Genomic DNA, 23,072 nt, shown 5'->3' on the forward strand with positions numbered 1-23,072 from the left:
TGTTCTAGTGAAGGGGTTGAGCATGGAGAGAAGGACTGAGGGCAGATGGAGGGCTGGGCTGAGAGAAGAGGAGAGTGTCTAGTAGGACAGGGTTCAGCCGGTGTCAGTCCTGGAAGGGCCCCTGGGAGCCAGGGAACTAGGGCTGTCACGGTGGGCGCTGAGTGCAGCCTAGGCAGCCCAGCTGTGCTCCCCACTGCAGCCTCAGGGAGCCCCTCAGTTCTCTGGCTGTCCTGTGTCCTGACCCGCTGGCGCTGCCTTAGGGGATTAAAGCATCACTTACCTGTCCGAGGTGAGCGTCATGAGGGTGTCGGCCTGTGTTCCAAAGGTTATGAAGGATATCCTCCGTTTTGGGCTGGGGAGGAAGCATGGGCTAGTATGAGGCCATAATGATAGGCTAAAAGATGCTAAAGAGTAGCTGGGGAGGTGTGCATGCCCATTTCCCTGCTCCCCATGAACTCTTCTGTTTGGGGGCCTATTTTCCAAGCTCTGGAACTTCCCATAACTTTAGTGAGAGGTTCTGAGTCCTGTAAGATGTGTGTCCTCCCTAGCAGGGAGTACCAGGATTGCATCCTGCTCAAAAGTGACACACACACACACATGCACACCATGCCTTCACAAGAAAATGGATGCCTACACACCCCTGCATGAGGGTTCCCCACTGGCCTCTTTTCTACTGTAAAAGTCTTTACACACTCACCACCCTTCCTTCCTCCCCACCTACTTTTTCACCTCCCTCTCATCTCCAAGAAATTATTCTCCCGCTTGGTGGCCACTCCATTTTCTTTCCATGGCCACTCTCCTCTGGTGCCTTCACCCTCATCATCCCTTAGTTAAATTGCTACCATAGATCCCTAGCTGAGCTTCCTAGGGGTCCTGGCTTTTGTCCCTGTACATTTTACCCTCAACTATGGAGATTTTTTCCTTGAAGTACAGGTTTAACGGTGTCAGACCTCTGTTCAAGAATCATCTATAGCTCTCTGATGCTCACAGAAAAGATATCTGAACCCCTCAGCCGGGCTTTATGAGCCTCTATTGCCTTGGCCCCAGGCTCACCTGTGGAGCATCACCTCCCAGCCCTCCAGAGTTAACCCTGTTACCTGGACCACTCACTACACAAGAAGTCTCCTTGATGATGCCTTCCCCATCCTTCAAGAACTAGTTCAAATTTCCACATGCTGTGGGAGGCCATCCTTGATTTCTTTCCCTAGTTATTCTTGCTTTGTCTTTTGTTACCATGGCTAGACCCTGTCCCTTCATTTTTGCCCTCACCACCATTTAACCAAGTGTTGGGTTACTGAGTTACCGGTCAGCCTGACTTAACTTCCTTTCCCGCCCTGTAAGGACCTCAAGGGCAGACTGTGTTCCCTGCAAAGTGGCCTAACTCCCAGGCAGGAGCCAACGAAGCTGCCAAAACCCAGTGGGCCCAGTGTGATCTTCCTTCTTTCCCACTTAAGGACTCTGTGCTCCTGACCCGAGGGCGTCCCGTGTCCATCAAGTCTAAGCAGCTGTGTTGCTGCTTGGCACAGGACGACGCCCTACAGCGTGAAGAAGCCGTACTTTTGGAAATTCTGCACCAATTCCTCTGTAAACTGGTATATAGCCTTCCAATTTCCGTCTACGTTGTGTGACCTGAAAACAAAGGAGACGTGAGCCAGAGGGGTGGGGCACATCCATCAGTGGGCAGAGGTTCTGCCTCCCAGTCTGCCAGCAGGCTCTTTGCCAAGCTCCTCCCCGTCCACAGAGGTGCAGCTGGTCACGTGCACACAGCAACATCTGTGGGTCCCCTGGTGGTGACTGTAGGCAGTGTGAGGGGAGGCAGGGTGACAAGCCAGACACTTGTCCTCAGGGATGATGGGCTTTTCGTGGCAAACCAGGATGCTTGGTTATGGGTAGGTGAGGCTATTAGGCAAGGATTGAGAGAGGATGTGTTGGTTGGAAAACTCGTTCTGATTCTGATTCTCTTGGCTCTCCTAGTCTGCGCTTCCGCTTGGACTGTCCATTCCCAGCCGTCTGCTACAGTCCTGCCGTTTTCAGGTGTTTGAGGGGGGCAGGACATTTGGCACCATACTCCATTATAAGCCTTTTAGAAGCTCAGAAGCCTCAGGCTCAGAGGCTAACCCAGTCCTGTCCAATACTCCCCTGCTGGATCTCAGATTCTTGGGCATCAGGCTATGTTGGCATGCCCCCTTAGCTTGGGAGTCCATTTGGAAGTCTGTATGTGACATGGCACTACTTCCTCTTGACACACCGAAATTCTGCTCCCTCCACCATTTCCCCAGCACCCACAGAGGCACTGAGAGACATTCTCCAAAGGTGCCTGCTCCTCAGGCCAGGGAGGGGTTGCTACTCAGGCTATTTATTTCCCTTGTTTCTTATCAGTCTGCAAAGCAGAGCCCTTCTGGACATGGAAGGTTTTTCCAGCAGCACTGCCAGGGACAGGCAGGAGCAGGCGGGGGCCACTACTCTCCTATCACCATGCGGTGACTGGCAAGGAAGCCACAGGCCCTTCCTGTTCCTACTGTCAGATTTTCCCTCCCATGAGCTCCCACTTGACTCCCTGGATGGAGAGTGAGGATGCTGAAGGGGGTGGGGGCCTTACGGCCTCTTCTGTCTAGGTGGGAAGCATGTGCACGTGCCCTACTTGACCAGGGTTCAAAGGTCTTAGCAAACGCTCCTCAGTGTAGGTCTGCTCTTTTCCAGGTTATGGAAGGCAAGCTCCCTGACTGAGTATTCTGGTCAAGATTCCATGGATGGTAAGGGGAGTAACTAAGGATGGTGTCCTTGGGCTCTTCCCCTGGAGCTGTGATGGTTGATGTCCTTTGTACATCATACGATTTAGAAAAGCCCGCAAGGAGGTCCTTCTCTGATGCCCATAAACATTCCGAATGTCACATATACATGTGAGATTCCCACAGACACAAGGGGATCCTTCTCCTCTTTACCATTCCTTCCTCTTTTCTAGGCTGCATCTAAGTGTCAACAGAAGGTGAGAAAACTAGGGGTTGAGAATTCTAAAGATGTCAGGATTATCATTCTTAGAGTGTGTATAAACCAGGCGCATTCCATGAATGGTTGCTATTTCCAGAACAACCCAGTGATAACTGTCCCTGCTTCCCCCTCTCTCAGAGGCAGGGGTCCCCTTGGGCCGCTTCATACAGCTGTGACCCTGGGGACAGGCACACCCTGAGGGGCACCTGGGGCCAGGGTGGGAGGGCCACTCACGCATCGAGGATGATGTAAAGATCGAAGGCAGCTTCACAGGGTTTCAGCCTCTCCTCCTTCTTGGGCTGCCTTGTGTCCTGATGGACATTCCTCCAGCCTGAGGGGCTGTACGAGGATTGTCCTGTGCTCAGCAGCACATGTGGCAGCAGGAGCAGCAGGAACAGGTGAGGGCCAGGCACGCAGGGGTGCCTGCTCCTCATCTCCATGGTCTCCTCTGTCACCTCTTCCCTGAGGTGGGGAGGGATCAGAGCAGTCAGCACCTGTTCCCCTCAGCCCCCAGCCCCTGCCTCCTCTGCCAGTGCTCAGGGGCCTCAGCCCCTCCCGCCCTTTCACTGAGGCTCCCTGCCCTTGCAAACATCCACCTGTACCTGCTTATGGCAGAAGAGGTAAGCGTTTGGCAGTGGGGGACAACACTAGCCAAAGGCAAGGGACTCCACTCCCTGAGTGGCCCTTACCCCAACCTGCAGACGCTATTACTTGTGTTGTCCCTTATGATGTATGGGAGGTTGGCATGGTGACTTTGTGACCTGTGGCTCAGCTCAGAGTCCTGCCTTTTGGTAACCCCAGGGTGGAGTCATAGGGTCTTTTAGGGGCAGTGAGATAAGGCCTCCGTGTGTCCCTTATCTCAAACCCTCATTGGCAGCCATTGAAATCCCAGAGGGACCCTGACTTTTTTTGGTAAACTGAAGGAAGGAAGGCAGCTCAGGTGGCTTAAATAAGGACATCACTGTATGTGAGGAGAGACAGGAAATGGGATACTGGAGTGCTGTAGAGGTCATTCATGTGAACACAAGTCACCCAAGGGATAGAAGGATCTAGAAAAAAAGGTTGTGTAAGCCTGCCAGTGTTCTCTCTGAATGAGGGACATTCCAGTTATCTACTGCTGAGCATTGAACCATCCCAAAGTTAGTGACGTAAAACAGAACCGTGTTATATGCTCACAGGTTCTGTGGAGCAGAAATTCAGAGAGGGTTAGGTTGGGGGAATGGTTTCCGTTTCCTTCATGGAAAAACATGGGCAAAGTGTTTCCAGAATTCAGACTGCCATCCGTGTAAAAGTATTCAGAAATGCCTCAAGGAATATATTTGGTTTTCTTTACTTTTGTATGCACAAAATAAGATGTGATATATGCTCAAAATTTTTCTCTAATAAGTCTAAAATAGATCTTTCAATGTATATAACATAAAAATCACAAGCCATAAACACATTGTGTTGGTGGGATTTTGTGTGTGTGTGTGTGATGTTTTTAAAGTAATGGGCTATATTAAATAGAGGTTATTTTGGATTTGATGGAATTAGTATTCATCTCTGATTATCATTTTAGCCTCTCCTGCTTCAGACACTTTCATGACACTTGGTTTTGTCATATTTGGATATTTACCTACAGATTAAACATTGAATTGTCATCTTAATTTGCATTTCTGTAACTACTGATGGTAAAGAACTTCTGTTCACATTGATGCTGGGGTTCTTGTTTGCGGAGTGGAAGAATGAACTTAGCAAACAGTCAAGGTAGGAGAGCCAGGGAGAGGCTTTTATTTAGAGATACAGTGAGAAAATAGAGCTCCTGGCTCACACCACGAGGGGACAGGAGAGTCCACAGTGGTGCGTTGTCTAGGGGATTTATAGGCAGTTGAGAGACAAAGAGCTAGGGATGTAGGTCCACCAGATGGTCTCTAAATGTTTATCTTTAAAGAGACACTAAGTTTCTTATCAGTTTTCCAGACTATTTTGTAGAGTTAATGTAAGAAATTGACTGCTTTGATCCTTTCTCAGAGTAGCAGTTTCTTGGATTGGGAGTATATCAGTCAAGGCTGCTTGTTTTGCTTTCAAGGTGAGCTGAGTTATTGACTTGATTAGGGCTGGAGGAGGAAAAGCAGCATCTGGGTAAAGTTAAAGATAAACTGGGCTTTTTAGCAGGCTAAAGTAAATTTTACAATAGCTTTATCTAATCGATACAAACAGGACATGGGCTATGCTGAGGTATTTTCTTATCTGGGAGATGTTCAAAAATTGTAGGCCAAGTTACTTCTGGCTTTTTAGTTTTAACTAATTTTCACTGAAGAAGGCTTATATTCCTAGTTTGATATTTAACTTTAGAGAATTAATGTGACTCTGTCTTTGTTTAATTGTTTAATATGGAGTTTTTGTAGGGGTCTTTTTCCAGAGGCCTTCATCCTACTCTTGACTACACCCACGGTCCCTATCTCAACATGATGTTGGCTCATTCCTTTTCCCTGGTTTGGAAAGTACTTTTTCTTACCTGTATCCATTGTCTGATTCGGGTTTTTCTCTTTTTCATACTGATTCCTTAGCATTCCTCACATACTCAGGATACTAATCCTTTACCAATTGTTGGAAGTGTCTTCTTGCAACATGTGGCTTGTTTTCACTCTGTTTATTGCTTTGCAATAAAGCAAAAGTTCTTGATTTCTATTAAGTTTACTTAGCATACAACATTACATTGAACATTCTTGACTTTAATATAGTTGATTTGTCAATTTAACAGTCTCGCAAGACGTGTGCTGTTTTGTTTTGTTTCTGATTCAAGAAATTCTTCCCCATTAAGGTGTAACACATTTCATCTTAAAATGCCTTGTAAAGATTTGCCTTTCACAGTGAAGTCTATGAATCATCTGTAATCAATTAATGAACATGGCTTATGCCAGGGATTTATTTCATGGTTTCCCATATAGAGTAAAAGGTCCCAGCACCACCCTCTGCTATTTGTGGACTAGTCCATCTTCTCTCAGTGATTTGCAAGTCACCTCTGTTGGGTTCCAGGTTCCATACAGGGAACCACTAAATTTTGGAAATTGAGACTATAATGGAGCCAAATGTCCTGCGACTTCTCCATAGTTAAGGATCTGAAGAGACGCCTATTTTGCCACCCCGCAATATGCATCTTTGTCAGAGTGATTATTGTAAGGTGGTTATTTTTAAGAAACTGCAAGCACAAGAGAAGCTCTGAAAACCCACTAGAAATTAACCTTTGCATGAATTGACAGGGTGTCTCCCCCTCTGAAACATGAAGAGGGGAATGACTAAATCTAGAAACTCTTAACACAGGCAAAGGCAAAGACTTAGATTTTAAAAACAACCGAACCCTCTTTACAGTGCTTTGCCTGAAAACCTCCCTTAACTGGCCTGCCCCTCACCCAACACCTTTCTTTTATTTTTTAGATGAAGGTGGCATTTGTGGTGATGGTTTGGGTCATTTGGGGAATTTAGTAAATTTTACTGAGAATCTCCCATATAAACCAGAGAGAGATGCATGATACTAAATTTGTTTTCTCATGTTTATCTGTCTTTTATTACTGGGTTTCAGCCACTTACATAGAAAGTACAGTTGTGGTATAACGAGTCATAAGAAATACACATTTGGTCACTCAGATGAGCTAATATATATTTCCCAGGTATATTTTATCTTCGTCTTCAGTTTCTGAAAACACTGCAGAGTCCTAAAGCTGAAACAGGTGTTTTGTCATGTTTGTGAGAGACTTTTGTGCTGAAACTACTGTATCTGTAATCTGGAACGAAGCAATCAATGAATTAAATAAATTATGGATGGTGGGAGCCTGATTTCTCAGTATTGCACTGGGAGGTTACAGATAAGCCAGGAGAGTATGTGGCGATATCCATGTGATAATAGATCTGGTTGGAGACATTAGTATAAACTCTTCTTTAGCTTACTTACTATGTATACAGAAAGCTCAACATAGAAATCTTCATACTTCAGAGTGTATGCATAGGTTGGAGACTTGATAGATGTCCTTGCGTTGTCCTCTGAGCACATGCAACTCCCGCACGTAAGTTTTAAACACGATTCCCAAATAAAGGAAACTGTCAGGGAGAGTCCCGTTCGGTGACCCAGGGAAGTCGGAGGACAAGGTGAGGAAGGAATACATTAAAGCAAGAGTGTTAGGGAATGACAGAATGGAATAAAGGAAGTTCATCGAACAGCTACTCAGCATGGGGCACGACCCCTGCTAACTCCTTAAGCCACTGTCACCTGGCACCCAGCGTCTGCTTGGCTCTGCACGGCGTGGGAACTGAGTCCCGAATTGGGAGGCTTGCAGGCAGATTACTGAAGAGCATTGACTGTAGGCTGCAGTCCCCGGTCACCCAGGAGACGGTAATTTGTAAGCCCAGGTCTGAGCTCTCAGCAGCCCCTCCTTACTTGTCTGAGGTAGGATAGAGTGAAGTTTAAAGCCAGAATTCGGAGGATTAGAATGACAAAGCGAAGTAATAAAACACTTACTACTGGAAAGGCGCAGACATGATGCGTTTATTTAAGGCAAAAGGAGCACACTTGGAGAAAGGGGAGTGTGGGCTGCCCTAGAGAAGAGGCACCCCTGAAAGGTTCGGAAAAGATTAAAAGGATACGCACCTAGAAAGTGCGGGCGACCCCAGAGAGAGGAGCACCCTGAAAGGTTGGGGGTTCCCCCTTTTAAGGATTCTTTAGAAATGTGACTAAGGTCTGGGGGTGCAGACTTGTTAAGTGGTCTCTGAAGACTTAGAATTAACTTAACACAAGGAACTTCCTGCTCTGATTTCTCCCTGGGATACTCGTGTCTTGGTCTGGGAGCATATCAAACAGACTGCCTGCCCAGCCCCCAAGGTGGGCTGACTTACTTTCTGTTCGCTAAAGAGTAAGTTAAGAATCTTACTTAACTCTTCCTGCCTTTTACTGTGTTGATTATGACTGGGCCTGCATCTAAATCATTTGCCTAGGTTACCAAACTACTTAATTAGGGCCGGAAGGAGAAAAAACAGCATATAGGTAAAGTTAAAAAAATAACCTGGGCCTGCATGATGAACATAATAAAAACATGGGCTATGCTGAGGTTACCCTCCTTTATCTGGGTACCAGAACAGGGACAAAAAACTAAGACTCTCATTCAACCCCAAGAAACACCCACACATTGTTTACAAAGAGATTAGATAAAACTTACAAAATCGCAAAACCTTTCTAAAGTGTTTATCCTCCCTAAGGGTTGCCCAAGTACATTTAAATCGCTTCTCAAATGTATCCAGAGCTGTTAGGCATGCGATTTGGAATAGAACAACTGCCCTCTAGTGGTGTGAAAGCAGTATCAGGAACGTTCTTTGATTTTTAAAAATCAGATACAAAAATTATAAGCAGTATAGGAATTAAGCTATCTTATGCCAAACTCTGATGAGAATTATAATTAAAATATTTTCCTTCTCCCAATTTGAATTCTAGCAGAGCTCTATTTTCCTAGAATACCTGCATTAACCTACATCGGTCTTTTCCCCTCTTTTTTAGCAGTGCAGTCAGTTCTTGGCTCAAATGAAATCTTACACAGAAGCCCGTAAAAAAAGCTGAGCTGTTCCCTCTGAAAGTGGAGGCGGACACCCCCACTGGAATGTCCCATGTGTCAGATTCAGCATGTTCCAAGCAGAACTCATCGTCTCTCTCCTTTCCATCTAAACATGCCCATCTTTGCTGCCACATCTAATCGGTCACTTTATCTGGTCGATTCTACCTCCTTGATAGCTTTATTAGCATCTGTTCACTTCTCTCAACTCCAACTGCTATTATGCAAGATTCTCACAATTTTGTGTGAGGATTAATATAACAGCCTCCCCAATAAATTCTTTCTAATCCAACCTCCATATGTCTCCCAGAGTAATCTTTCTAAAATGCACATCCAATCTTATCCATCTCCTGCTGAAATCAACTAGCTCCACATATCCTTTTGAAAAGAGTTCAGAAACTCCTGCAGTCCTGGTTTATGAACCTCTACTAATGCTCTGATCTGTTCTTGCCTCCCCAGTTTCACCTTATTGTTACTCTTATGAGTAAAATTAAAAATTTAAAGGTATGTGCTATGTACCCTATTTAATCCTTATAACTATCACTGAGTTAGACATTCTTTTCTTCCACTGTATAAATGGAGACTCGGGGAAGTCTTAGTCTATGGGGACTCACAGAAGTTAGGTAAATTGCCCTAGGTCACATAAAATGTATTGACAGACTGTACCAACCAGCACCTAGAAAGAAGTCTGGGAGCAAGAGACAAGGACAGATAAAGATGGCCTCATTATATCAGTGGGTTCTTTGTAGGCCATGACTACACCTTAATCATCTTTGGTTCTTTTGACACTTAACAGACACTGACTAAACATCTGCTGAACAAATAAACAAGTAAGTGAATGAAGATCAATTTGATGAGTATTGTTAGGCATGTCTGAAGTATTTGCAAAGAATTTCTAACAAAACCAGAAAACTTAAAGGATGTCACAAAAAAAGGTCAGATTTATAGATCTGTAAGTGCTATAGTAACTAGACATGGCAAGGATGATTTATAATGTAAGATATTGAAATAAAAGGCATTTTTTTCTTTAGCACAAGATGGAGAAAGATGTAAATATTTATAATTGTTTTAAGAGTTTGCCATTAATCCCATCAAAATTCTCACAGACCCCACTAAAATATCTTTTCGCCTCTTAAGTGAATGTTTTTCAAAGGGCTGTTCTAGAGACATTTGCGTGAGAATCACCTGGGGCCTGGGGTGTTATGTGAAGTGCAGATGCCTGGGTCCACACAGTGCCCCTCCACTTGTTCACAATCTCTGGGGCTGAGCCTGGGTAGCTGGCTTTCTCCAAGCACCCCAGGTGATTTCTGTGCACACTAGAGGTGGAGAACCACTACTTCTGGTTTTGACCCCTCAAGTGACACAATGTGTCAGGCACTTTGGAAGTACTTATTATGCACTGATAAAGTACTTAATATGCAGTAGATCCAAGGATCTATTTAAATCAGTAAGTCAGAGGGACTAAATATAGTAATCGTCATACCTCTCAACAAAACTATAGTTCTGAATGTCAGAAATCATAAATACATAAAGATATTTATTTTATTACATCCAAGAAAAAAGTCACCTTCCTCTCATCCTTTTCTTTCCCTTCCAGGGACTAGAGACATGATGAGGGCCTACTCTGCCGTGAGAGAAGCCAATTACAAAGATTCGGACAAGTACTTCCACGCAGGCCAGGGAAAACTACGACGCTGCCCAGAGGGGCCCTGGGGGCGCCTGGGCTGCTAGAGTGATCAGGTACCCGGGGCCCTGGGGCTGCCAGGCTGGGTGAGCAGAGCTTGGCTGGCTTGGACTGCCAGGGGTCAACGCCTGGGGAAGCTTCCCGTAGCGTGAGGCCTTTCCTCCTCCTGCCCACCCTTCCCCTCTGGGCCCAGCGTGGGCTGTGAGAGGCTGATAGAGCCAGAACAAGGCTGGTGGGAATGGGCGGTTCCCCACCCGCCCCTGTGGGTGCTGCTCGCCCAGTATCGACGGGAGGGGGGCATCTGCCTGGGCTGAGATGGGCTGTGTCCGGGCAGGCTCAGTGTTTTAGCCCCTCTTGCCTGGGTCCCTCTCAGGTCACTAATTCCTTGGGAAGGGGAGGGGCACAGAGGGCGGGGCTGTTGTTTAGCAGCCCCTGACTGTTGTCCACCTTTACCTCCTTTCCAGCGATGCCAGAGAGAATTCTCAGAGAGTCACAGACCTTTTTAAATATGGAGACAGTGGCCATGGAGAGGAGGACTCGAGGGCGGACCAGGCTGCCAATGAGTGGGGCCGGAGCCTACTCCCGGACCCCAATCACTTCAGACCCGCCGGGCTGCCTGCCAAGTACTGAGCTTCCTCCTCACGCTGCTCCCAGGAGGCGCACTCAGGGCCCCCTGAGGACTGGGACAGGTGCTGAGCTAGGCTGTTGAATTGTATAGACATAGTCCTTGATAATTCATTAAGAGCACAAAAATTGTTCAATAAATGCTTGTGAAATCCAATTTGTCTTGGCTTCTGGAAACAGCATATGACAGTCTTCCTGGGAATATGAGCCTGTTTAATACCATGGGGATGATCAATAATCATTACTGGTGTTCTTTTTATAAAAAGGGGATAAGACACTAATAACCAATAATAGTAATTTGGGTAGCATTGTATATCTGATGCCGGGGTTCTTGTTTGCGGAGTCGAAGAATGAACTTAGCAAACAGTGGAGGTAGGAGAGCCAGGGAGACTTTTATTGAGAGAGAGAGAGTGGGAGGACAGACAGAGCTCCTTGGCTCGCGCCAGGAGGGGACAAGAGAGCCCTTTGTCTAGGAGATTTATAGGCGGTTGAGAGACAAAGAGCTAGGGATGCAGACCCGCTGATGGTCTCTAAATGTTTATCTTTGAAGAGACACTAAGTTTCTTACCAGTTTTCCGGACTGTTTTGCAGAGTTAACATAAGAAATTTACCGCTTTGGTTCTTTCCCAGAATAGCAGTTTCTTGGTTTGGGAGCATATCAATCAAGGCTGCCTGTCTTGCTCCCAAGATGGGCTGACTTATTGTCTGTTTGTTAAATGATAAGTTAAGAATCTTACTTCTTAACTTCTTGGGTGTAAAAATGCGATCTTATCTTTAAGGTGGAATCCTTCCTGCCCTTCACTATGTTGTTGACGGCTGGGCCTGCCGGCTATATTATTTGCTCAGGTTCTGTATTACTTGATTAGGGGCTGGAGGAGGAAAAGCAGCATCTGGGTAAAGTTAAAGATAAACTGGGCCTTTTAGCAGGCTAAAGTAAATTTTACAGTAGCCTCATTGAATTGACACAGTGGAGACACGGGCTATGCCGAGGTACTTTCTTATCTGGGGGATGTTCAAACATTCCAGGCCAGCTTATTCCTGGCTTTTTGGTTTTAACTAATCTTCACTGAAGAATGTTTATATTCCCATTTTGATATTTTACTTTAGAGAATGAATGTGATTCTGCCTTTGCTTAATTGTTTAATACGGAGTTTTGGTAGGGGTCTTTTTCTAGAGGCCTCACAGGAATCTGGGTCCTTCTGTGGTCTCTCTCCCTGACGTGGAGATCCTGACAGATTTCCAGGAATCTTTCTCCTCTCCCATCCTTTCCTTCCAGATTCAGTTGTTGACCAGTCCCTTTCCATGGTGATTAGAAATACCTTTCAAAGTCATTTCCCTTCTCTCTTTCCCCAGTTGGTGGGTCAGACCAGTACAGAACACCAGCTTCCCAGTGCACCATATCTGCCAGCCCCTAAACCTTAATAGTAATGCCTCATCCCACTTTGTTCATGCCTTCTTGGGAATCTGTTTTTATCCTTGTCAGAGTCAGTGGTTTGTATGAAGTCAGTCCTCATGCTGGTTGGTTTTTAAGTTCCTCTAACACTAGTTAATAGTAGGATGATAGTAATGACAGCTGACATTCATTGAGTTAACTATGGGCCAGCCGCTGCTCTGTTTTCTTGTGCCCATTGGACCTCACATTTCACTTTTCCTTATTTTATAGCTGAGGAAACTTGAGGCACAAACTGTTCAAATATGTATCCAAATCCCACTGTTTGCTGCTAGAGCCAACATTCTTAACTATTTGCTGTAACTAGCATTTGTATTGAAGTTTAGAGCTTATGAAACACTTTTGCGTGTAGTAGTTCATTTAGTCATTCCTTCAGTGAGTGTGTTCCACGGTTCCCATGAGCCTGGGTCCTGGGTAGGGTGGGGTGGCCAAGATAAGTCTTCTGGGCTCCCAAGCATGATGGGCACATGATGGGCATAGGGGTGGGCGCTCTGGTAGGCCCCGGGCAGCAGGGGTCGCTGTGGGAGGAGTCGCGCCGTGCGCGCCGGGCCCTCTTGGCGCCAGGCGGCCTCTCGCTTCTTCCGGCGGCTTCCGGCGCAGCTCCTGAAGGCGGTCGGTGGCCGTGTCATGGATCGCAATCCCTCGCCGCCGCCGCCTAGTCGGGACAAGAGCGAGGAGGAGGAGGTGGCCGGAGGAGACTGCATCGGGAGCACGGTCTACAGCAAGCACTGGCTCTTCGGCGTCCTTAGCGGGCTCATCCAGGTGTGGAAACTCGCGTCTCGCCTGGGCTCCCCCTCCGTTCCCCAGAGCCCCCGGCCGCCCCTCTGGCAGCGCCCTCCTGCCCGGGGCGCCGCCACCCCCACCACGGCCCCTCCCCAGGCCCGCGCGCCCGGGCCCGCGCGCTGTGCGTGGTGACCGCCTCCGCGGACCCCGAAAGTGCCGAGAGCCACTCCCCCATGCCCTCAGCACAAAGACAAGTATAATGGCAGGGATGCTGGAATGCTTGCGGGTAAAAATACTTTGTTTTTGCAGATTTTCCAAAACTACATGACCATGTAAATATATTGCTCGGGTTTTTGCTCCCCATTGCCACTGTCGCTTCCGAAGCCTAGGTCCTAATTTATCTGTTTCGTGGACTTCTGTCGTAATAGAATAAATGGTGATTTTAAGAGTCTTACTGCTGTTAATCAAATGCGCGGCCTCATCATCGCCTACTAGATGCATGAATCTGGGCAAGTCACCTAACCTCTCAGAGGCTCGATTTCTTTCTCACTTTACGTAAAGTGGGGTGGTAATATTATTGTACACAGAGTTTTATTGTGTAGGTTAAATAAGATGACAGTGGCCCTGGAATGCTTACCATGGTATTTGGCTGATAGGAGCCCTCAGTAAGTGTGGACTTCGTTCTTCCCACGTTTCCCTGATTTCCCTATTTCCAATCTCTGTCCTCTCCTGTCCGTGTTCTACACAGCTGGCAGAATAATCTTCATCAATGAAACAAACAAAACTTCCTTGTAGTTCCCTTTATGTACAGCATGTTTCTTAGCTTGGAACCCGGGGCTCTTGGCAACCTTGCCAGCATCATCTGCACATGACACATTATACTGTTCAGCATTCCCCAGACATGCTAGGCCCTTTCTTAATTCTGAACTCTTGTACTTTTCTGTGTATGCTCTTGGTCCTTCATAACACAAACTCATATTTCCCCTCAGATTTAGCTTAAAGATCGCCTCCTACAAGAAGTTTTCCCCGATTTCTTCCAGGCATAGGTAATTGCTCCATCATTTCTTAATTAAGGTTTTCATTGATATACAATCTTATGAAGGTTTCACATGAGCAATGTTGTGGTTACTGCATTCACCCATATTATCAAGACCCCCCTCACACCCCATTGCAGTCACTGTCCATCAGCATAGTAAGATGCTATAGAGTCACTACTTGTCTTCTCTGTGCTTTGCTGCCTTCCCCATGACCCCCCCTACATTATGTGTATTAATCATAATGCCCTTTAATCCCCTTCTCCCTCCCTCCCCACCCACACTCTGTATTGCCTTCCCTTTGGTAACCGCTAGTCTCTTCTTGGAGTCTGTGAGTCTGCTGCTGTTTTGTTCCTTCAGTTTTGCTTTGTTGTTACACTCCACAAATGAGTGAAATTATTTAGTACTGTCTTTCTCTGCTTATTTCACTGAGCATAATACCCTGTAGCTCCATCCATGTTGTTGCAAATGGTAGGATTTATTTTCTTCTTATGGCTGAATAATATTCCATTGTGTATAAGTTCCACGTCGTCTTCATCCATTCGTCTTGTGAGGGACACTTAAGTTGCTTCCATATCTTGGCTATTGTAAATAGTGCTGCACTAAACATAGGGGTGCATATGTCTTTTTGAATCAGGGATCTTGTTTTCTTTGGGTAAATTCCTAGGAGTGGAGTTCCTGGGTCAAATGGTATTTCTATTTTTAGCTTTTTGAGGAACCTCCATATTGCTTTCTACAGTGGTTGAACTAATCTGCATTCCCACCAACAGTGTAGGAGGTTCCCCTTTCTCTGCATGCTTGCCAGCATTTGTTGTTACAAAATTTGTCTTTAGGATGTTGGCCATCTTAACTGGTGTGAGGTGATAATCTCATTGTGGTTTTAATTTGCATTTCCGTGATGATTAGTGATGTGGAGCATCATTTCATGTGCCTGTTGGCCATCTGAATTTCTTATTTGGAGAAGTGTCTGTTCAGATCCTCTGATCATTTTTTAATCGGGTTATTTGCTTTTTGGGTGTTAAGGCGTGAAAGTTCTTTCTATATTTTGGATGTTAACCCCTTGTCAGATATGCCGTTTATGAAAATATTCTCCCATACTGTAGGATGTCTTTTTGTTCTACTGATGGTGTCCTTTGCTATACAGAAGCTTTTTAGTTTGATGAAGTCCCACTTGTTAATGTTTGTTTCCCTTGCCCAAGGAGATGTGTTCAGGAAAAAGTTGCTCATGTTTATATTCAAGAGGTTTTTGCCTACATTTTCTTCTAAGAGTTTTAAGGTTTCATGACTGACATTCAGGTCTTTGATCCATTTCAAGTTTACATTTGTGTGTGGCGTTAGACAATAATCCAGTTTCATTCTCTTACATGTAGCTGTCCAGTTTTGCCAACACCAATTGTTGAAGAGGTTGTCATTTCCCCACTGTATATCCGAGGCTCCTATTGTATATTAATTGACCATATATGCTTGGATGCATATCTGGGCTCTCTGTTCTGTTCCATTGATCTATGGGTCTGTTCTTGTGCCAGTACCAAATTGTCTTGATTACTGTGGCTTTATAGTAGAGCTTGAAGTCGGGGAGTGTAATCCCCAGCTTTATTCTTCCTTCTCAGGATTGCTTTGGCTATTCTAGGTCTTTTGTGGTCCATATGTATTTTAGAACTAGTTGTTCTAGTTCATTGAAGAATGCTTTTGGTATTTTGGTAGGATTGCATTGAATCTGTAGATTGCTTTAGGCAGGAATGCCATTTTGACAATATTAATTCTTCCTATCCATGGGCATGGGATGTATTTCCATTTATTGGTGTCTTCTTTAATTTCTCTCAAGTACTTTTCAGGGTATAGGTCTTTCATCTCCTTGGTTAGGTTTATTGCTAGGTATTTTATTCTTTTTGATGCAATTGTAAATGGAATGTTTTCCTGATTTCTCTTTCTGCTAGTTCGTCATTAGTATATAGGAATGCAACAAATTTCTGTGTATTAATTTTGTGTCCTACAATGTTGCTGAATTCAGTTATTAGTTCTAGTAGTTTTGGGGTGGATTGTTTAGGGTTTTTTTATGTACAATATCATATCATCTGCAAACAGTGACAGTTTAACATCTTCCTTACCAATCTGTATTTCTTTGTGTTGTGTTATTGCCATGGTTTGGTACATCACTTTTGCTTTCAGAACTCTTTGTCCACAATTAAGTCGAATCACTTTGCCTTTTCTGTTTTGATTATCAGTTTACATGTGTTTCCCCGTTGGATCCTAAACTGCTTGAAGGCAGGGAATTAAATCTTACTCATCTTTGAATTTCTACCCCTGTGCTTACCTCTGTGCCTAGCAACAGTATTTACTCCATGAATGTTGAATGAATAGACCCGCCCAAGGCACTAATTTTTTTAAGCAAGGTTTTCGCAAGAGAAGATATTTTAAGCATAGTGTCTTTGTGACTTTAGATAGTTATGGGATGATATTACTTGAGTACTATGGACAGATTCTATTCATCTTTTTTCTTCCTTTATGTTTCTGAAGATTGTTAGCCCTGAGAACACCACATCCAGCTCAGATGATGATAAACATCAGATGGAGCTTGATGAAGAAATGGAGAATGAAATTTGCAAAGTATGGGATATGTCAATGGATGAGGTATGGAGTTGGGAATGAAAGGACTGTTGCATAAGCAAGTGGTGAATGCTTAACTTTTTAACTTTCAGGGTAGAGGATCTGAAATGTCATTAGATTTGGGTTAAATATACAGTTCTCTTGAATACCAGAATGCTTGTAGTCCAGGAAAGTTCCTATACTAAAGAGAATGATGGCCTTGTATTTGAGGGCAGGTTAGGAGTTCTTGGAGACCACTGATGTACCACAATTAAATTAGAAGAAAGAGACAAGGAGGACTTACAAGTATATAATTGCAATAGTATTTTAATATTTGTGTGTACTCCATAACATGAAAGCATTTTCGTGTAATTCCATTTGTTCTTCATAATAACTAGTACCCTTATTTTACAGGTAGGAAAAGATGGGAAAAGAGACTGACTTACATAATCTCTCATTTTATTGCTTGGACTTTTGCAATACATTGCAGATGAAAATCCTTGTTTTGGTCTCTTTCCCCTCCCTTCTGTCCTCCACATTGCCTCCCAAATCATCTTTCCTAAAACACAGATTTAATTGTATTCTTCTGTCTTAAAAATTGTCAATGGCTATTCATTGTCTTCAGCCATTTTTACAAATAGCTTTATTGAGGTATAATTTACAAAAACACTGCATATATTTGAGGTATAATTGATGTACAGAAAGTGCACCTATTTTAAGTGTATATACAATTTGAAAAATTTTGATATATATGTACATTCATGAAACCATCACTGTAATCATGATAAAGAACATATCTGTTACCCCCAGAAGTATTTATTCAGCTTTGTCATCTGTTCCTCTTGCCCCTTCAACTTACAGTTCATCACAGATAAAACTGCTGTGAAGTTTTGTGTATAAGTATGTATGGACATATGTTTTCCTTTCTCTTGGATGAATACTTAGAGTAGTGTGGCTGAATCATATGTTGGGTATGTTTCACTTTCTAAGAAACACGTGGAATTTGTTTTCCGGAGCATTTTTACATATTTACATTACCACAAGCCGTGTGTGAGATCCAGTTGCAGTTTCTCCTCATCCTCACTAACACGTGGTGTGGTCAGTCTTTTTAATTTTAGCGATTCTATAAGTGTTTAGTGATTGTTGTGACTGTAATTTGTATCTTCCTATTACTAGTAATGTTGAGCATGTTTTCATGTGCTTGTTTCCACTCTTAATCTTTTTTGGTGCAGTGCCTATTGGAATCTTTACCCATTTTTTAATTGTTTCTTTTCTTTTTTTCCTAAAAGTTTTATGATTTTTTAGGTTTCACTTGTAGGTCTAAGATCTGTTTTGAGTTTTTTTTTGTGTGGTATAAGATATAGATTAAAGTTCACTTTTTTTGTGTATAGATATCCAGTACTAGCTCATTTGTTAAAAAAACTATCGTTTCTTCAGCGAATTGACTTTGCACCTCATGAAATTAATTCATGTAAGGAATAAATTGTTCTTAGGTATTTAATATTGATAAGTTATCAATTATTAAAATCCCCACTATTCTTTGTAAGATATGGAAACTATCTTAATGTTTATACAAATCTCCAAAAAGTCCAGCCAAAAATAAGTAATTTGTTTCTACACCTGGCCTTACTTACTTAAGGAGAGTAATGCTTTATTTATTCAACATCATTGTGAAATGAAGTGTTTCAAATAATTTTATGCGTTTACATGCCAAGTGTTTTTTTACTAATAATTTTAACCATTTGGAATCAGTTTTGGAAAGCTATTACCATTTAGATGTTTTTCTTACCTCTTTAAAACGGTAGGCAGAATATGATTAATGTTTTCATGTTGACCTGGGGTCAAGACCACTTAGGCTCCTAATCTCATTTTGTTTTATGATTCCAAAGGACCCTTGTCCACCTTTGCCTCCAGGTAATGTATGTAGTAGTAGTTCCCTACTACATACTTTGAACTACTAAACAATTGGTGAATATTTTTCCAGGGATTTGCTTTTTCATTTCCATTTAAGCCATTACCTTGGTCAATCTCACTGAGCTTGAATAATCTTGTGCTTGTGTGTAACTATTCATAAACACACATATGCCAATTCCCTGTTATTTCTACAATGCTTCTGACTGATCTGGTCCATATTTCATAATTATCTTCACTGAAATCAATAGCAGTAATCTGTACATAGGATTGTTTATCCCAGCAGTAAATGACTATGAGGCTGAGGTTTTGAATTGTTGCATCTGTTTTAAGCCTATGTCCTCCTTTACTCTCAGGTTGTTAGCTTGCTTATTCCCCCTTACTAATTTGCTGATTATGATCCATCCAAGACTAGGAAATTAAGTAACTTATTCTAAGGTAAGAGTAAATATGCTGTCTGACAGGCTAGAGTCTTTCCAATAGCTTTCCTGTGTGAGCTTGGGAGCACCGATTACTTTTCAACCTCTGCATGTGTGTCCGTTTCTTGCTCCTCTGCAATGCCCCAGATAATCAAGCCACTGGAGGGCCCCCCACCCCAAAATGGTGAGTCATTGCTAAGCATGTGCCCACTGTCTACGAATCAGAGGTGAATCACTTCCAGTGGCTCAGATTGTAGAATTTCCTCTTCTTTTATTCCTCCTCTGGACAGACAAGATGGCATCTGATACTGGTTCTTTCCTATTCTTGAAATTTTTCAGATAAAATTCTGATACTTGGGAAGTTTTCTGAAAGGGCTCCTGTTAGAGAGATTGGAAAAGCACCCATTGTAATTTTTACACCATGCTAGATTTTATAAGTTGCCTACTAGCATTTATTTAATTCCACTTACTTCCAAACAAAGGAAAAGTTTGAATTGGACATTCTACTCTCTAAGCCAGTGGTCAGCAAACTACAGCCTGCAGGCCAAATGCTGGCAGTTTTTATATATAAGATTTTTTTTTTTTTTAATTGAAGGGTAGTTGACAACAGTATTGCATTACATTAGTTTCAGGTGTACAACACAGTGATTCAACATTTATATACATGATAATTCTAGGTACCAGGTATCACCATACCAAGTTGTTACAATATTTTGACTATATTCCTTATCCTATACATTACATCCCGGTTACTTATTTATTTTACAATTGGAAGTGTGTTTAAATATATATATATATATATATATATATATATATATATATATATGTATATAAGATTTTTCTAGAACTCAACTCAGTATATATTATCTGTGATTGCTTTCATGATACAATGGCAGAGTTGAATGGCTTAGACAGAGACAGAGACTATTTGGTCCAGAAAGCCTAAAATATTTATAGAAAAAGTTAGCCTACTTCTGATATAAGCTAAATAGTCAGTCCCACCTAAACAGATTTATTTCCACAAAGAGGTAAATAGCAACAATATCTTTCTTTGTTGAAATACAAACATGGAAAAATGTAAATTAATCAGGCAGATACTGGGCAAATGAATACTTTCTGAGCTACTTTAATGTTATTAGTCAGTCTTAATGGCTGACATTGTTTCTCACTGGATGAGGGCAAATAGGCAACAATGGAGCCACCTCCCAAATTACCAATGATAATATCCTCTAAAAGCAGCAAAAGTGAGTAAGAGAGTGTACATTACACTTTTGTGTTAGACATAAATTAGATAAGAAATAGAAAATACCTTAAATAATAGTTGTGCTATACAATGTAAGGCATATTGGTGTCCTGTTAGACCCATGGTTAGGAAAAATACAGACACAGAGAAATGGCTGGTAATTAATAGACTGTTATTAAGGCAACCTAAAGTTTGCTTTTTAAGAAAAAAAAGCATAAATGTTATTTGGACCTACTTGAATTTTATCTGGGTTGTCAATATAATATTAAGAAAAGGATATACAACATAATTCCTTCCAAAATGTGGTACCAGAAAATATAGTTACTACTTACAATTTAACTATTATACTTTATAATATATATCAAGTATTTACCTGATGGATATGGTTATAATGTTTCAGGACACACAATTTGACCCATGTTAACCTAAATCCATGAAATAACTATTTAAATGCCAAATGAGTTCAAACATATTTATACATTGGACACATACATCTAATAGACCCATTGAGTGGGATTTCATTAACTCAGCTTTATTTTTGTCTCTCCTGTCCCATTTGAAACTATTCAGCGAATGAAGATTTACCCCTGTACTAGATAAAACTCAGCAGGTCTCTATTCATTTTAAAGTAAAAGACACTGACACATTTGCTTTAAGTAACAGAATACAATCTCATTTCACAAATTAAGTGTTCATTTCAGCACATTAATCAACACTTCAATTTCCACCCAATCTTACACTCATACCTTACGTTCATGTAGTTCTTACAAGGTGTGGGTAAAATTGTAATATTCTAGAATCTCTCACCTGGCTTTAGTGCATCTCCATATCAACAGGCATTCCTAAGGGGTGGAGAGAAGTAGTTCATCTCCATATCAGTGGGTAATTACCTGGGCAACTGAGGGCTTATCTGAACCTGAGAGGTTGCGGGCAGGTTTTGCTTCCTTCAGAGCAGGAAAGGGACTGTCCCCAGACTGCAGTTTGTAAGCAATAAATGGGTTTGAAGCTTTATTTCTCCTTTTGACTGATTTTGGTTTTAGAGATATTTTGCCCCAGAATTTCCTCTCCCCAGAGTTACATAAGGGCAGGTACTTCTGTGTATTTTACCTAAAAAATAATCTTAAAAGCCACAATTATCAAAGTAGCATGGTATTGATGAAAGAATGGAGACATACATTGGAAAAGAACAAAGCGGAATAAAGCCCAGGAAAAAAACCAAACAGATGCAGTCAACTGAGCCAACAGCTGATCTTTGAAATAGGAAACAGCAATTCAATGGAGAAAAAGTCTTTTCAAAAAATGGTGTTAGAACAATTAGATATACATATGCAAAAAAAAAAATCAACCTAGATACATACCTTACACTTTTTACAAAAATTAACTGAAGAACAGACCTAAATATAAAATGTGAAACATTTAATTTCTACAAGAAACATAGTAGAAAATCTAGATGATCTTGGCGGTAGGCAAGGATGCAGAACAATCAGCTCTCTCATTCATTGTTGATGAGAATGCAAAATCATACAGTCACATTGGAGAACAGTTTGGCAGTTTCTTAGAAAGCTAGTTATAGTTTTATCATATATGTGAGATAAATTCTAGCCGAAATAAGCAGCAAAGAGAGGCAACAAAGGGCCAGGTAGTTTATTTGAGCGCAATTCCCAGGTGATGTTCCGCGGTCTGGGTGTTACAGGCCAGGGAAGTCACACCTGGTAAGGGAGGTGGGGGCTTATAAGGGGCTAGGAGGGGGAGGAGTGGGCAAGCTATCCTAGGGGGCGTGGAGAGGTATGATTGGCTAAAGGTGACATACTAGACAACTAGAAACTTTTTTTTCCTTCCAAGAGGGAGGAGTCTGACATCCGGGTCTTAGTTGGCACATCAGAAGGATGGAATTCAGGAAGAGCTGTCCCCTTTCCATATAAGGCACGGACCTTGGGGTCTGGTCTGTTCTCCTCTCATGGTATCTCTGTTTTGTTTGCATGTCCTTATTTTTCCTTCCTCCAGCCTAACAATGTACTCCTGGGTATTTACCCAACTGATTTGAAAACTCATATTTACACAAAAGTCTGCACACATGTTTATAACAGCTTTATTTATAACTGCCAGAAACTGGAAGCAACCAAAATGTCCTTCAATAGGTGAATGGATAAACAAACTTTGGAACATCCATACAATGGAACATTATTCAGTGACAAAAATAATTGAGCTACCAAGACACAAAAAGACATGGAAGAATCTTAAATGCGTATTGCTAAGTGAAAGAAGCCAGCCTGGAAAGGTTGAATACTGCACAATTCCAATTATTTTTCTCCTCACATTTTATTTTGGTAAACAGCATCTTTTGTATCTTAATATCTCAGTTGAAACTTCAACTTTAATGTCTTGCTTTAAATGTATGTAAGTGTTAGGCTGGAGAAAGGAAAAACAAGGACATGCAAACAGAACAGAGAGATGCCATAGGGGAAGAACAGACCAGACCCCAAAGTCCTTGCCGTATATGGAAAGGGGACAGCTCTCCCTGAATTCCATCCTGATGTGCCAACTAAGACCCAGATGTCAGCCTCCTCCCTCTTGGAAGGAAAAAAGTTTCTAGTTGACTATTATGTCACCTTTAGCCAATCATACCTCTCCACGCCCCCTAGGATAGCTTGCCCACTCCTCCCCCTCCTAATCCCTTATAAGCCCCCCATCTCCCCAACCAGGTGTGACTTCTCTGGCCTCTGGCAATAAGGCCACAGAACCCCACCCGGGGGTATTTAAATAAATTACCTGCCCTTTGTTGCCTCTCTTTGCCTGCTTATTCCGGCTAGAATTTATCTTACAATAAGTACATA

At 42.6% G+C, this 23,072-nt stretch overlaps 2 pseudogenes; one reads left to right on the top strand and one right to left on the bottom strand.

Moving 5' to 3' along the window:
* Nucleotides 1–23,072, bottom strand: part of LOC130684886 (serum amyloid A-2 protein-like) — a 163,687-nt pseudogene that overhangs the window by 136,234 nt on the left and 4,381 nt on the right.
* LOC130684887 (serum amyloid A-2 protein-like) lies at nucleotides 10,170–10,927 on the top strand (annotated as a pseudogene).

This window comes from Manis pentadactyla, chromosome 9, assembly GCF_030020395.1.
Source record: "Manis pentadactyla isolate mManPen7 chromosome 9, mManPen7.hap1, whole genome shotgun sequence".
NCBI classification, from domain to species: Eukaryota; Metazoa; Chordata; class Mammalia; order Pholidota; family Manidae; genus Manis; species Manis pentadactyla.